Source organism: Phacochoerus africanus, chromosome 5 (assembly GCF_016906955.1).
Source record: "Phacochoerus africanus isolate WHEZ1 chromosome 5, ROS_Pafr_v1, whole genome shotgun sequence".
Lineage (NCBI taxonomy): Eukaryota > Metazoa > Chordata > Mammalia > Artiodactyla > Suidae > Phacochoerus > Phacochoerus africanus.
In genome coordinates, this window is record NC_062548.1 from 104,162,618 (window position 1) to 104,178,398 (window position 15,781).

Sequence of the window (15,781 nt, forward strand, 5' to 3'; positions counted from 1 at the left end):
TCAGCACTGAATACTTTTTTTTTATTTGAAGCTTACCATGCTCTAAGACTGATGGTATCTCTTCAGCCATGTGAAGCAAAAAGAGGTGTTTCTATTATCATTATGCTTCCAGTTCTACTTTGCATTGAAGGTAGAATACTAACACGTGTATACCCTTTTCTTACTTCCCTCTCTCTCTCTCTTCCTCTCTTAACTCACTGCAAATAAGTACACAGATTTATTTTCCCTCTCTCTCTCCTTTTACACACACACACCTGAAAATCAGTAATTCTTGTCCAAGCTCCCACTTTGCTTGCCGCCTGCAAACTTTATAAGTCATTCTCAAGCCAGAGATTCACCTTCAGGAAACAGAGATGTCTATTTCTCAGCTATCTTTTGGCCATAAGATAAGGGCCTTTGTAGAAGAAAATAATAAAAGCTGTGTGATGGAATTTCGCCCCCATCTTTTAACAGAATTTTTACATTAACAAGCAAAATCTGATATTTCAAATATCTGCTTGCAACAGTTATCCTAGCTATAATCTGTTATCTGTGGGGGATTATATCCAGTTCTCATTAAATCATCTGATAAAGAGCACTCAGTGTCCATCTTGGTAGATATCAACATTCAACTTTATTTCACCAAAACTTGCTAAGGAAATAATATCTAATCTGTGTGAACTCCCTTAGAAACATTAATATTTGTGCTGAAGAACATTTTACTGTTATTATTGTCTGTAGGAGAATAAAAGCGTTTTGTAATTCATCGCTCTAACTCTGGAGGGCCTAGCTAACAATCTAAAATGGTATTATTGCCAAGATGATGCAAGCTTCTTATGAGGGCAAGAGGCCACAATAGAGGAAACTGTCAAATGCTCCTTTATGCCACCAAGGAAGAGGCCAACAGAAAACTTCATTTTTGGATTTGGTCCATGAGGAGATTTCTGGCCACACAGTCCACTGTGACCAGTATTGAAAGTGATTTTGTATAAATTATTTCCATATCACTCTGAGATTCCTATTTCCATTTGCTTTGTTTTTCCTCTGTTTATCCCAACTCTACCTATTACCAGCTTTACTTCATGCTGTCCCCCTTGTTCATATGTTCCCTTGGGATATTTGAATTTTTCATATGCATTACAGGAAAAAGGTAGCACCATACACTCTCATTTTTGTATCCAGATATATCTTAAAATATTCCTTAAAATCGATGTTACCACGGATTAAAAATCCACCTTGGAGATAATATTTAAATATGAAATTTATAAAGAAGTAAGGTCCCCACCCATTCAATCAATGTGATAAAAATATAAATTTTGCCTTCCAATTTTGTTTTAATAATGCTAACATGTTCTTACTTTAAATAAATTCCAAGTCATAATAATTTATAGGAGTTCTCTAGTTCTAGCTATGATCATTATGGGAAAAGAATACTTTGTAGCAGCCAAATAGTACTGACTGAAAGATTTTATGTCAATATTTTCACATAGAAGGGGTGTGATTTAAAAAAAAAAATTTACAAATTTTTGTTTACACTAGTTTGTCTTTGGAGCAATAAAGCTTCTGTAGAAAGAGTCATCCAAAATGGTGGTGAAGGAAGACCCTGAGCTCGACGTCTTCCCTGGACACAATGAATCTACACCTGCATGTAAAGCATTCCTCCTGAAGACCTGAGGGTTTATTGGACAGCTACTGTACATGGAAGGACCACACAGAAACAGGTAGGAAAGACAGAGAAAGTATATCCACAGTCGTCTGGACACAGGGACCTGCAGTATGGAGGGATATTACGAGAGGCTGAGCCCCGATTCACTCATGCTGGGGTAGAGTGCAAAAAAAACCAGAAATTTAAATAGCACTTATACTGTACTGAAAAGAAATTCATTTACTAACCTTAGAGCTTCCGCAAACCATCCAAAACTGCTGGAACCTAGTGGAGGTTGAATGCCACAGCAAGCAGTGTTGTTTGTGTCTCCCCAGGGCTCAAATGACTTGTGCTGGCCCCACCTCCAGCTGCCCTGCCAAAGTGGTCTCAGGTGCAGCACTCCACCAGGACTGCTTCCGGTTCACACATCCTCCAGCTCTAGCCAGCCAGTCAAAGCCTCCAGGTGCAAGCAATCTTCATGAGGTCCCACATTTAAGGCCAACAGTGGTAATGGTTTCACCTGATACATAAAAACAAAAACTGACCATCAAACAACATGAGACAGAGGAATATGTTCTAAATGAAAGAACAAAATAAAACCAAGAAAAAAATACAAATGAAACAGAGCTAAGTAATTTAACAAATAAAAAGTTCAAATAAATGATCATAAGGATGCACAGTGAACTCTGGAGAAGAATGGAGGAACTCAGTGAGAATGTCAAAAAAGGCTTAGAAAAATAAGGATGAACCCAGGGCTTAAGAATATAATAACTGCAAGTAAAATATGTATATCTATAAGAGAGGGAATCAACAGCAGATTAGATGATAAAAGAAGACTGGATAAGGAATTTGGAAGATAGAGGAAATCACTCAATCAGAACACCAAAAAGGAGAATTATTTTTAATTTTAGTTTTATTCTTCTTTGTCTTTTGAGGGCCATACCTACAGCATACGGAAGTTCCCAGGCTAGGGGTCGAATCACAGCTTCATTATAGGCAGCCCAGGAGAAACTGGGATAGAAAACTTACTTAAAGAAATAATAACTAAAATCTTCCTTAACCTGGGCAAGGAAACCCATCCAGGGACAGGGAGCACAGAGAGTCTCAAACCAGATGAACCCATAGAGAGCCATACCAAGATGTATCATAATCAAAAGGTCAAAAATTAAAGATAAAGAGAGAATCTTAAAGGCAGAAAGAGAAAAACAACTAATCACATGTAAAGGAAACCTCATAAGACTATCATTAGATTATTCAATGGAAACTTTACAGGCCAGAAAGGATTAGCAGGATATACTTCAAGTGCTGAAAGGAAATAAACAACATCACCTTACAACCTAGAATATTCCATCTGGCAAGGTTATTATTCAGAACTGAAGGAGAGAGAGCTTCCCAGATAAGCAAAGCTACAGGAATTCATCCCCACTAAATCAGCCTTCAAAGAAATGTAAAAAGATCTTCTTTAACTGGAAAAGAATAGGCTACAATTAGAAATAAGAAAATATTATCACCTTATTTCACTTTGCGTAATACCCTCCAGGTCCATCCATGTTGCTTTACATGGCAAACTCATTCTTTATCATAGCTGAGTAATGTTCCATTACTGTGTATATACACCACATCTTCATTATCCATTCATCTATTGATGGACATTTAGGTCACTTCCATAGCTTGGCTATTGTAAAGAGTACTGCAATGAATATAAGCTTATTTATGTTTTTAATTTAGCATTTTTGGTTTCTTTGAGTAAATACCCAGAAACAGAACTGCTGAATTGTATGGTAGTTTTATTTTTAGTTTTGGGGGAACCCTCCATATTGTGTTCCATAGTTGCTACTCCAATTTACATTCCCACAAACAGTGTACGTGTTCTCAGATAAAGAAACATGCTGTGTGATTTAATTTATATGTGGACTTAAAAAAAAAAAAACAGCAACAAATAAACAGAAACAGACTCATAGAGAGAACAAACTGGTAGTTACCACAAAGGAGGAGAATAGGAAGATGGACAAGGTAAATGAAGAGGATTAAGAGGTACAAATTTGCAGCTATAAAATAAATAAGTCATAGGGATGTAATGTACACAAAGGAAATATGGTCAATGATATTATAATGATTTTATGTGATGATAGATGGTAACTAGACTTATTGTGGTGATCATTTAAAATGTGTAAAAATATCAAATCACTATGTTATATGCAACTATATATTTGTTAATTATAACAATAAAAATAAATTTTAAAATGCATAAATAAAAATAAATTTAAAAAATATTTTATAGATCTTCAATAAGTCTGGCTTACTCCATTGTAAACTATTTATAAAGATAAAAATAATAATTATTACTTTTCCTTAAACTTTTTTTTATAATTCTGTATGTATACAGTAAGTAAACACAGATACGGCATAAGATGTGTTGATTAATTTCTAAAGTGTTCTCATAAACAACTCAATTTCTAAAAATTCTAAAATTAAAAGTAGGAGAGTCTGATGACCTTTATTTTGTCTTTAACCACATATTTCCCACACCAGCCTACTCACATCTGCCATGTTTCTCTTATTGCAATATATTTAGGAAAACTAAATTTTTGGGTTTTTTTGTTGTTTTTTGTTTTTTGTTTTTGTCTTTTAGGGCTGCGCCAGCAGCAAATAGAGGTTCCCAGGCTAGAGGTCGAATCGGAGCTGTAGCTGCTGGCCTACACCAGAGCCACAGCAACAGGGGATCTGAGCCGAGTCTGTAACCTACACCACAGTTCATGGCAACACCAGATCCTTAACCCACTGAGCAAGGCCAGGGATCGAACCTGCATCCTCATGGATGCTAATAGGGTTCGTTAACCGCTGAGCCACGTCAGGAACTCCAAGAAAACTCTAATTTTTAAACCCCTCTGTATTTAAAAAAAAAAAAAAATGAAAGGGAAAATTGCTCAAGAGAACACAATTTTTTTCACACAGTAAAAAGTATACACAGAAAATTCAAAATAGGTAAACCACATGACAAACTCATCAGTGTAGTCACATAAACAAGCTCTTGTCATAACTGTATATCAATCATTGAAGAGAGATCCGTAAGTTAAAAGTGGTCCCATTTTATTTATGTAGAAGTTTTCCAGGATAACTTCACTCTACAATACTATAATACTTAATATAATAGGCAATTTATTTGATACATCTTTTACTTCTAAATTAGATACATTTTAATTTTAATCACTTTACTTAATATCTTATTTTCAGGTGATCTTACTCCTTACCATTTACTGGAATTCCCTTCATGACTCAGCAGAAATGGATCTGACTAGCATCCATGAGGATGTGGGCTCAATCCCTGGCCTGGCTCAGTGGTTTAAGGATCCAGTGTTGCCATGAGCTGTGGTGTAGGTCACAGATGCAGCTTGGATCTGGCATTGCTATGGCTGGCAGAGGCCAGCAGCTGAAGCTCCGATTCAACCCCTAGGCTGGGAATATCCATATGCCTGGCTGCAGCCCTAAACAGAAAAGAAAAAAAAATTGTTACATGATTGTAAAAATTTCAAAAACCTTTGATTTTGAATACACTGAAATTATTTACAAGTCAAAAAATGAATTTTGACTCAGAAACCTGTAGAAAAGATGAGCTATTCAGCTGTAATATTTTTAAGAACCGAATATGACAAATTCACGAATTAACTTTCTTAATACGTTTTAATTTCCTTATCTTTGGATAGCCTTTATTTGTGATGAAGTTTTCTGAAAGGAAGAATGATAAAGTCTTTGTGAACTTGAATCTAATTTCAAAGAATCGAAGAATCAACAGTTTTAACAGGGCCAGTAACTCAATGGCATGAGGCAAGGCTTACATCAATGCTTCTTTCCTTTTTTGGTGATATGTTGCTGTAGAAACATTCAAGAAATTCCTGAACTAAAACAACATACCAAATGAGACAGAAATAAAAGTGTTCTCCTTGGCACTCCCTAACTTTTAAAATGGATTAATGGCAATCTAAATGTGGTGATTTTATTGCCACATAAAACAACAGGCAGATTGTATCAACAAAGGCTTAATGGCACAAAACAGCAAGGCTGAGATTTTGAAGATGTTGATGTAAGAAAACAAATTAAAACTGGAGGTTGAGAATGGAAACAATAGTTGAAGGGCACATTCTAAGGGTTTCAAGATGGGTCTCACATCACATTTCTTAGAGGATGGTTTTGGCAATGGTGCAGCAAACCACTTTTTTCTTTATAAAGGCAAGTTCTTTGAGTGGTTCACAACAATGTGATTTTAAATGTGACAGAAAAAAAAATTTGTCCTCCAAAATTTCTCATGTATTTCACATGTATTCATCCCACAAATGTTTATTTTGTGCTTACATATCCCATGTAAAAAATTAAAATTGTGAGTAAAACAGACATAAATCCTGTTCCTGATAGGTTTCGATCTAGTGAAGAATACAGACATTAAGGAAATGATGGCACATTTTATGAGCTATTGCTATCAGTTAGTGCAACATGAATTCTCCACATTCCTCTCCAGCCTTTTTAGTTTTTTCTTTCTGCCTATTTTCCCACTAAGGTAATGAAACATAATACAATCATGCCTCTATTCCCCAAAATATGTATTCCTCTTTTCCAATAATGAGAAAACTTAGACTCACTGGGAATAACAGTCATTAGCTGAAGATGGAGTAACATGACACCTTGCTCCCTACTAGCATGTCAATATAGCAGACAAAGAGAGACATCATATTCTCACCATTTTGCAATAATATACCCAAGTGGATCAAGGTGGGATGGAGCAGAGGGCTCATTAGTGGATGCCTGGGAAGGAGAGAAGAAGTTGTTCTCCTGTGAGGGCACAGAATTGTGGTATGCAGAAGGAAATGGAAGAAACATTTTATAGCCTCAATGATCTGGCTCATCACCAAGTTCAGGTCACTCTTATTGCTTTGCTATTTCTCAAAGCCTTGAAATATTCTCCTTGTCTTTGCGAACAGGTCACTCTCCCTGAAGAGATCATTTCTTAGGTCGGTGATATTCACAGTGTGGTCCCTGAGCCAGCATCATCAGGAGAACCTTGTTAAAAATGCAGAATTTTCAGACTCCTCTGCAGAACTACTGAATCAGAAATGCTGGGGACCTGGCTCAGAAATCTGTGTTTTGGCAAGTCCTCCAGGTGATTTTATGTGTACTCAAGTGTGAGAATCTCTGCTTTACATATTCTTTAGGCAACTGCCCCAGCTCATTCTGTTCCTTATTCAACCAATCATAGATGGTTTCCTGCCTACCATCTTCAAATAGCATCCTTATTCCTGTTAAACAAGTTATATTGATTTACTTTTCTTCATCATCACCTAAAATTATATTAAATATGTATTTGTAATCTGTTTCTTCTCTAGTAAGACAGTAGGGAGATTTCTTTTCACTGCCTTACTCACGTTATCTAGAATAGTGCATCCACACAATAGGTACTTAATATGTACATATTTGTTGAATAAATGAATGAATGGATGGATGCATTCCAATATACATGAGCCAACCTAATACAATATTATGATAAGTCAAACTGAGAAACTTCTTGGGAAAACATCCTGAACAAAGAATCAAGAACAATGAATCTGATCTTCTAAGAAAATAGGTTCTATAGCATAGATTGTTAAGATTAGTAGAGTTCCCATTGTGGCTCAACAGGTTAAGGACTGGACCTAATATCAGTGAGGATACGGGTTTGATCCCTGGCCTCACTCAGTGGATTAAGGATCCAGTATTGCTGCAAGCTGCAGTCTAGATCACAGTTGGGTCTCAAGTTGCCATGGCTGTTGCATAGGCTAGCAGTTGTAACTCTGACTCAAGCCCTATCCAGGAATTTCCATATACTGAAAGAAGTTGTTTTTGTTTTGTTTTTTGTTTTGTTTTTTAAGGATTAGCAAAGAAAACCTCAAATCATTAAATCCAAAAGACCTTGATTTGAATCTCCAATATTACTAATATTAGACAGCTTCATTAAGATCAATGAGACACAGTTCTCTTACCTACAAAATAAGTGCTGCTTCCAATTTTTCTCATCCTACTTCAAACAACAAAAAAATTACAGGTACACATGGAGATATAAATTTTAAAAGGTGGTCTTTTTTAAAAACCCAAAGACTCTTGATGTTTTTGTTTAGTGAAATGATATCTGTACAGTTGGAATCTCTGAGTAGTGATATTATCTCTTTTATTTTTATTTTTACTTTATATTATTATTATTTTTTTGTCTTTTGCAATTTTTTGGGCTGCTCCTTTGGCATGCGGAGGTTGCCAGGCTAGGGGTCAAACCAGAGCTGTAGCTGCCAGCCTACACCAGAGCCACAGCAACGCGGGATCCGAGCCGCATCTGCAACCCACACCACAGCTCACGGAAACGCTGGATCGTTAACCCACTGTGCAAGGCCAGGGATCGAACCCGCAACCTCATGGTTCCTAGTCGGAATCGCTAACTACTGAGCCACGATGGGAACTCCAGATATTATCTTAACTTGGAGGTCCCAAAGAAAGTTTTGCTTCTCCCTAAAACTTTTTGCCCTAGCCTTTCCTATTTCAGAAAATAACATTACCAACACAATTCCTGCAGCCAAAAATATAGATGTCATCCTTCATCTCTCATTTTTATTTATATATTCAGTCACTCATGTATTCAACAAATATTTATTAAACATCTACTTTGTGCTAAGTATCATTTTAGATTATTAGGATATATATCAGTGAAAAAAATCCTGCCCTCAAAGAGCTTACATTCTACTAGATGAAGACCAACAATTAACAATTCACATAATAAATGATGTATATAAATATGTATAGAATCTTGGCATTTTTTAAAACTTAAAGTGAAGAGGATCAAGGTTGTGAAACAATGGGAGGAGGAATATCTAGATATTTTATCAATATATTTTTCATCAGAAAACAGCAATTGCTTAAAAATTGCTAATAGGGGTAGCATTTGCTTTACTTAACCATGAGCTTTTATAGCACAAATTTGTCCATTTTTCTCTTTCTATTGGGATGTAATTCACCTATAACATTGTGTAAGTTTAAAAGCCATAACATATTGAGCTGATGTATTTATATCACAATTTTATTGTCATTAGCTGACATCTCTGTCATGCCACATAATTATCTTAATGACAAGATTTATTCTCTTAGCAAGTTTGTTGTTTATATTTTTTTGGTCTATAATCTGTGTACTCATGGACTTATTTATCTGCTAGTTGAAGTATGTAGCCTTAAACAACATCTTTCATATTCCCCCACCCCCAGGCCCTGATAACCACAATTTCATGCTCTGTGTTTTTAAATTTGGTTCTTTTTATATCCCATATATAAGAGATAGCGTACAGCATTTGTTTTTCTTTGTCTGGCTTATCCCACTTAGCATAATGTTCAGACGATCCATCCATGTTGCAGTAAATGGTAAGAATTTCTTTTTTCTCATGTCTGAATGGTGTTCAAGTGTGTGTAGCATATATACCATGTCTTCTTTATTCACTCATTTGTTGACTGATACAGGCTGTCTCTACATCTTGGTTAATGCTGAAAAGATCGTGAGAATGGATATATGTCCTCAATAATCTGTTTTCATTTCCTTTGAATATGTACCCAGAAGTGGGATTGCTATATTGTATGGTAGTTCTATTTTTTTTTTTTGAGGAATCTCTATACTGTCCTTCATAGTGGCTGAACCAGCTTATTTTCCCACCAACAATGTTCAAGGATTTGTTTTTCTCCAGATGCTTGCCAGTAACACTCATTACCTCTTTTCTTCTTGATTTTTGATTTGCATTTCCCTGATAATTACTGTTGAGCATTTTTTTTTCCATGTAAATGTTGACCATATGGATGTCTTCTTTGGAAAATTTATATTTAGTTCATATCCCTATTTTTTTATATATAATGATTTTTATTTTTTTCCATTATAGCTGGTTTACAGTGTTCTGTCAATTTTCTACTGTACAGATGGTGGCCCAGTTACATATACATGTACAGATTCTTTTTTCTCATATTATCATGCTCCATCATAATTGACCAGACATAGTTCCCAGTTCTACACAGAAGGATCTCATTGCTAATCCATTCCAAAGGCAGTAGTTTGCATCTATTAACCCCAGGCTCCCAATCCATCCCACTCCCTCCCCCTCCTCCTTGGCAACCATAAGTCTATTCTCCAAGTCCATGATTTTCTTTTCTGTGGAAAGGTTCATTTGTGCTATACATTAGATTCCAGATATAAGTGATATCATATGATATCTGTCTTTCTCTTTCTGATTTACTTCACTTAGTATGAAAGTCTCTAGTTCCATCCATCAACAGATGATTGCATTAGGAAGATGTGGTATATATACACAATGGAATACTATTCAGCCATTAAAAAAGAACATATCCCTATTTTTTAATCAGATTTTTTGTTGTGGTGGTGATGCCTGTTATTGATTGTATAAGTTCTTTATAAATTTTGGATATAAATCTATTTGATTCACAGTTTGCAAATATTCTCTCCCAGTCCATAGACTGCCTTTTTATTTTGTTAATTTTTTGATCTCTCTTTGTTACTTACTCAACCCCTGTCCAATTTATTATCAAGTCTTGTGAACGCTATCTCAAAAATACACTTTAAGTAAGTTCAGTTTTCTCCTCACTATGCTTGCAAGCCACTATCATCTGGGATTGGGCTATTGTATATTCTTCCGAGCTGATCTGTCTGCTTCTCTCTTTTTCATACAACCCATTCTCCACACAGCAGTCAGAATGATATATTAAAATCTAGATTATATTATGATATTAAATGTTTTCGACAACTTCATATGTGAGAATACTGGGGCCTGCATTTTAATTCTTTTTTTCCCCCCTCAAAACAGCACTATCATTAGGTCTCATTTTAACTTTACATATATGGAAACTGAGCTATGTAAAAATCAAACAGTTGCCCAAATTAAACTATCAGAGTCTCAAGCCTAGAATTTAATTCTATGGCTCTACCATTAAGCACTATATTAACAACTTATTAAGGTATTTCTCACCTTAAAATTCTCTAATGGCTTCTATCTTACTTAAAAAAATCCAGTCTTTATGAGGATATAATAAAGTGAGCTTGTCTTGCATAGCATCAAACATATAAATGTTTAATAAATGTGATTTTATATTCACAACTCAAAGATTGTTGTTATTCCTGGATAATAACTAAATGTTTTATGAATTAAAAGTCTGAGTAACTCATTCGTTGAGCACCACAAATAAAGGTCATGTGCAAGAGAGCCTGACATCCATATGCCTCAAGATCCTTATGTTTCCTGGACATGTGTGTGTGTGTGTGTGTGTGAGTGAGAGTGAGTGTAATATAAATTTCTAATAAAAATCCTCTGCTTTTTTTTAGATTGGAGGGGGAAAGGTATTGACAAGTAAGGTAAAAGTTGAGAATGAAGAATCTAACAAATATACAAATGTCTCATAATGCAAAAATTTTCCAACAATACAAAATGAATTTAAATCAACTTCTTTGACCTAAAAAGAAGAGACACATTAAAAAATTTCTAGGAAGAAAGGAGCAAAATAAATTTTATATTATTCTCATTTTTATTTTTTATTTTATTTTTCAATTAAAAATTTATTGTTGATTACCCATTTTATTTATTTATTATTTGTTTATTTATTTATTTATTTATTTATTTATTTTGGTCTTTTTTGCCATTTCTTGGGCCGCTCCCACAGCATATGGAGGTTCCCAGGCTAGGGGTCGAATCGGAGCTATAGCCACCGGCCTACACCAGTCACAGCAATGCGGGATCCAAGCCATGTCTGCAACCTACACCACAGCTCACGGCAACACCAGATCCTTAACCCACTGAGTAAGGCCAGGGATCAAACCCACAACCTCATAGTTCCTAGTTAGATTCGTTAACCACTGAGCCACGATGGGAACTCCTAGTCATTTTAATCTTTAGAAATTAAGTTGCTATTTATTGTGTTATTTGCTATTTCATCATTATATTTAAATAAAACCTTTGTATACACATACCCACAGTATTTTTCATTTTTTAAAGTTTTATTATAGTTGAGTTACAATGTTGTGATAATTTCTGCTGTGCAACAAAATGATTCAGTTATGTATACATGCACATCCATTCTTTTTCAGAGAACTCCCACACAGTCTTAAGGCTTTAAATAAGTTTACTTGATTCTGACTACCTCCCCCCACATCCCTAAAGTGATTCTACACTTAAGTTCTTCAAAATTGAATGATTTCTGGACAAACCACTAAAGTTTAAGACTCCTGGATTTGTTACCTGTTTCAATAGGGCCAGTAATCCCAATAATTGGTTGGAATACTTTTAAGCCTATTGAGTGAAACTCCAGAGGGGTGAAATCAACCCAATTGCAGTCCAGAGTAAATGGACTGCAAACCATAGAGCTCTCCATGGTCCTGCCTGTGATGCATTTCTTGAGCCTCTGCTTATCTCAATGAAAATTGACATTTATCTGGCCTCTTAAAAATGTATTGAGTCCTACTGCCCTGATTCACAAACTGCCCCATGAAACTGCTTTGAATTCATCATCTGGCGCATAAAGTCTCTTTAGTACTCTTATCAGCTTATTTTTTTTGCTCATTTGTTTTTTGTGTTTTGTTAGTGTTTTAGGGCTGCACCCACAGCATATGGAAGTTCCCAGGCTAGGGGTCAAATTGGAGCTGCAGCTGCTGGCCTCTTTCACGGCCACAACAACTCAGGATCTGAGCTGAATCTGTGACCTAGACCACAGCTCATGGCAATGCCAGATACTTAACCCACTGAGTGATGCCAGGGATCGAACCTGCATCTTTTTTGATACTAGTCAGACTCGTTTCTGCTGTGCCACATGGGGACTCCCAGTTTACTTCTTAGTTTTGTGTAATCTACTGTAGAAGAATTTGTGAAAGATTAGTGAAACTGTTGACAGAATAATTATGAATAAGAATATATGTCTATTTTGATTAATTATTCACCATAGTGTGTATATATAAAATATACATAATAAGATATTTATTCAGATAAGTTTAAAATAAACTTATCTGTTTACTTTATACTAAAATATTAAAATAATGAATGTGATGCTAGGTAAAAAAGAGCAATATGCAAAATATGTGGAGGCATAAACATCTGTAAATTTCTGGACCAATAAGACAGGAAGGTGAAAATGGTGAAAGTTTTTGTGCTAACATACAGAGAATTACTAATTCCACAGTAATATTTTGTATGTTTATATTAACATCTTTAACGTTTTCTGATAACATCATAAACTCCTGAAAAACAAAAATCATGCAAATATGTGAAATCTGCTTTACACCCAAATGGAGAAAGATTACGAGCTATTTTGATAACATTTAGAGTATGCACTTAATTTTCCTATGTGATCAAATCAGTTATTTATAAATATGCCAAAGACATGAGTTCTAGACTGTGTTTTACCACGTTTTGCTGTCATGCTCCGCCCCCCTTTTTTTTTAATGGCCACACTCAAGGCACATGGAAATTCCCAGGCCAGGGATCAAATCCAAGCCACAGCGGAGACCTACTGTGGCAACACCAGATCCTTTTGATCCACTGTGCCAGGCTGAGTATCAAACCCATACCTTCACAGCGACCTAACACACTTCAGTTGAGTTCTTAACATATTATACCACAGCAGGAACTCTGCCTGATGTCTCTCTTGATCTTAGCTATCTTATCATTAAATTTGAGAAAGTTAGACTAGATAATCCATTAGTTGCATTTTGGTCTAGATGATTTAAAATGTGATCTATAGGGCATTCTCATTGCGGCTCTGCAGGTTATGAACCTGACTAGTATCCATGAGGATGTGCGTTCAATACCTGGCCTTGCTCAGTGAGTTAAGGATCTAGCATTGCCTTGAGCTGTGGTGTAGGTCACAGATGCATACTGGATCCTGCATTGCTGTGGCTGTGGCATAGGCCTGCAGCTGCAGCTTCAATTCGACCCCTAGCCTGGGAAGTTCCGTATACTGCATTTGCAGCCCTAAAAGAAAAAAAAAAAGTGATCTATAAATACTTCTCTTAATACTGCTAATCACATAATCTTCTATTTGACAAATTATCAAAGACCAATGGGGTTCTTAAAGTGTATTTCAAAATTTAATTTCCATAACACACAACAAAATAATGTAATAAAATGTTTAAAATGGTATAATGTAAGAATTTCACAAGAAATTTTACATGCAACACAAAAAATTTCAAAAATACCTATGATGATTAGCAAATGTTGAGCATATTTTCATGTGTCTCTTGGTCATCTGTATCTCTTCTTTGCAAAAAATGTCTATTCAAGCCTTCTGGCTATTTATTCATCAGATTTTTTTGATGTTAAGCTGTTCATATATTTTTGGATATTAACCTTTTATTATCATATCATTTGCAAATATCTTCTCCCATTTAGTAAATTGTCTTTTCATTTTGTAGACAGTTTCCTTTGCTGTGCAAAAGCTTTTATTTTTAATTGGGTTGCATTTGTTTTTTTTTTACTTTTGTTTCTTTTGCCTTAAGGGACTGATTTAAGAAAATATTTTTACAATTTATGTCAGAGTAGTCTGCCTATTTTCTCTTCTATGATTTTTACTGTTTCATGACTTACATTTAGGTCTTTAACCCATTTTGATTTTACTTTTTGTAAATGTCATGAAGAAATATTCTAATTTCACTCTTTTAAATGTAATCGTCCAGTTTTTCCAGTACCACTTATTGAACAGACTTTTCTCCATTGTATATTCTTGCCTCCTTTGTCATAGAACAATTGACCATAAGTTCTTGGGTTTATTTCTGGGCTCTCTATTCTGTTCCATGGTTCTATGTGCCTCTTTCTGTGCCAGCACCATGCTGCTTTGCTTACTGTAGATTTGTGATACATTCTGAAAGCAAGGAATGTGATACCTTCAGCTTTGTTACATTTTTCTCAAGGTTACTTTGGCAATTTGAGTTCTATTGTGGGGTCTATATAAATTTTAGGATTATTTGTTCTAGTTCTGGAAAAAATGTCCTAGGTATTTTGATAAAGACTGAGTTAAATCCATAGATTGTTTTGGGTAGTATAGACATTTTAACAATATTTCTTCCAAACCATGAATACAGAATATCTTTCGATTTCTTTTTATCATCTTCAATTTCCTTTATTATGGTTTCACACTTTGCAGATTACAAGTGTTTCACCTCCTTGGTTAAGTTTATTCCTAAGTATTTTCATCTTTTTGATATGATTTTAACTGAGAGTGTTTTCTTCCTTTCTCTGATAGTTCACTATTAGTGTATAGAAAAGCCACAAATTTTTGTGTATTAGTCTTCAATACTGCAACTTGACTAATCTTATTTATTAGTTCTAATAGGGTTTTTTTGGTGAATATTCTGGAGTTTTCTATAGTGTCATGTCATCTGAAAAAAGTGACAATACCACATGATAAAACCAAAATGAGATATCATCTCACAGCTGTCAGTATGCTATCATCATAAAGGCCACAGATAACAAATGTTGTCAAAGATGTGGAGAAATGGGAACCCTAGCAAACAGTTGGTGGGATTGTAAATGGGTGCAACTGCTATGGAAAACAGAATGGAAGTTCCTCAAAAAACTAAAACTAAAACTACCATATGATACAGCAATTCCACTCCTAGGAATACATCCTAGGAAAACAAAAACACTAATTTGAAAAGTCTAGAAAGACGAAAACATTAATCCCAATGTTTAGGGCAGCATGATTTATAGCCAAGATATAGAAGCAACCTAATATCCATAAATAGATGAATGGATAAAGAAGAATGTTATATCCATACAATGAGATATTATTCAGCCATAAAAACAGAATGAAATTCTACCGTTTGCAACAATGTGGATGGACCAAAAGGGTCCATCACTTATTATGCTTAGTGAATAAGTCAGAGAAAGAGAAATAAGCTGTCATCACTTTAATGTGGAATCAAAAAATTAAAGCAACTGAATATATATAACAAAACAGAAACAGACTCACATCCAAGGGAACAAACAAGTAGTTAACAGTTTAGAGGTAAGGGAGGAGGATAAGGTAGCTGTAGGGCTTTAATAAATACAAGCTACTGTATATAAAATAAATAAGCAAAAAGGATATAGTGTATAAACAAGGAATACAGCTGTT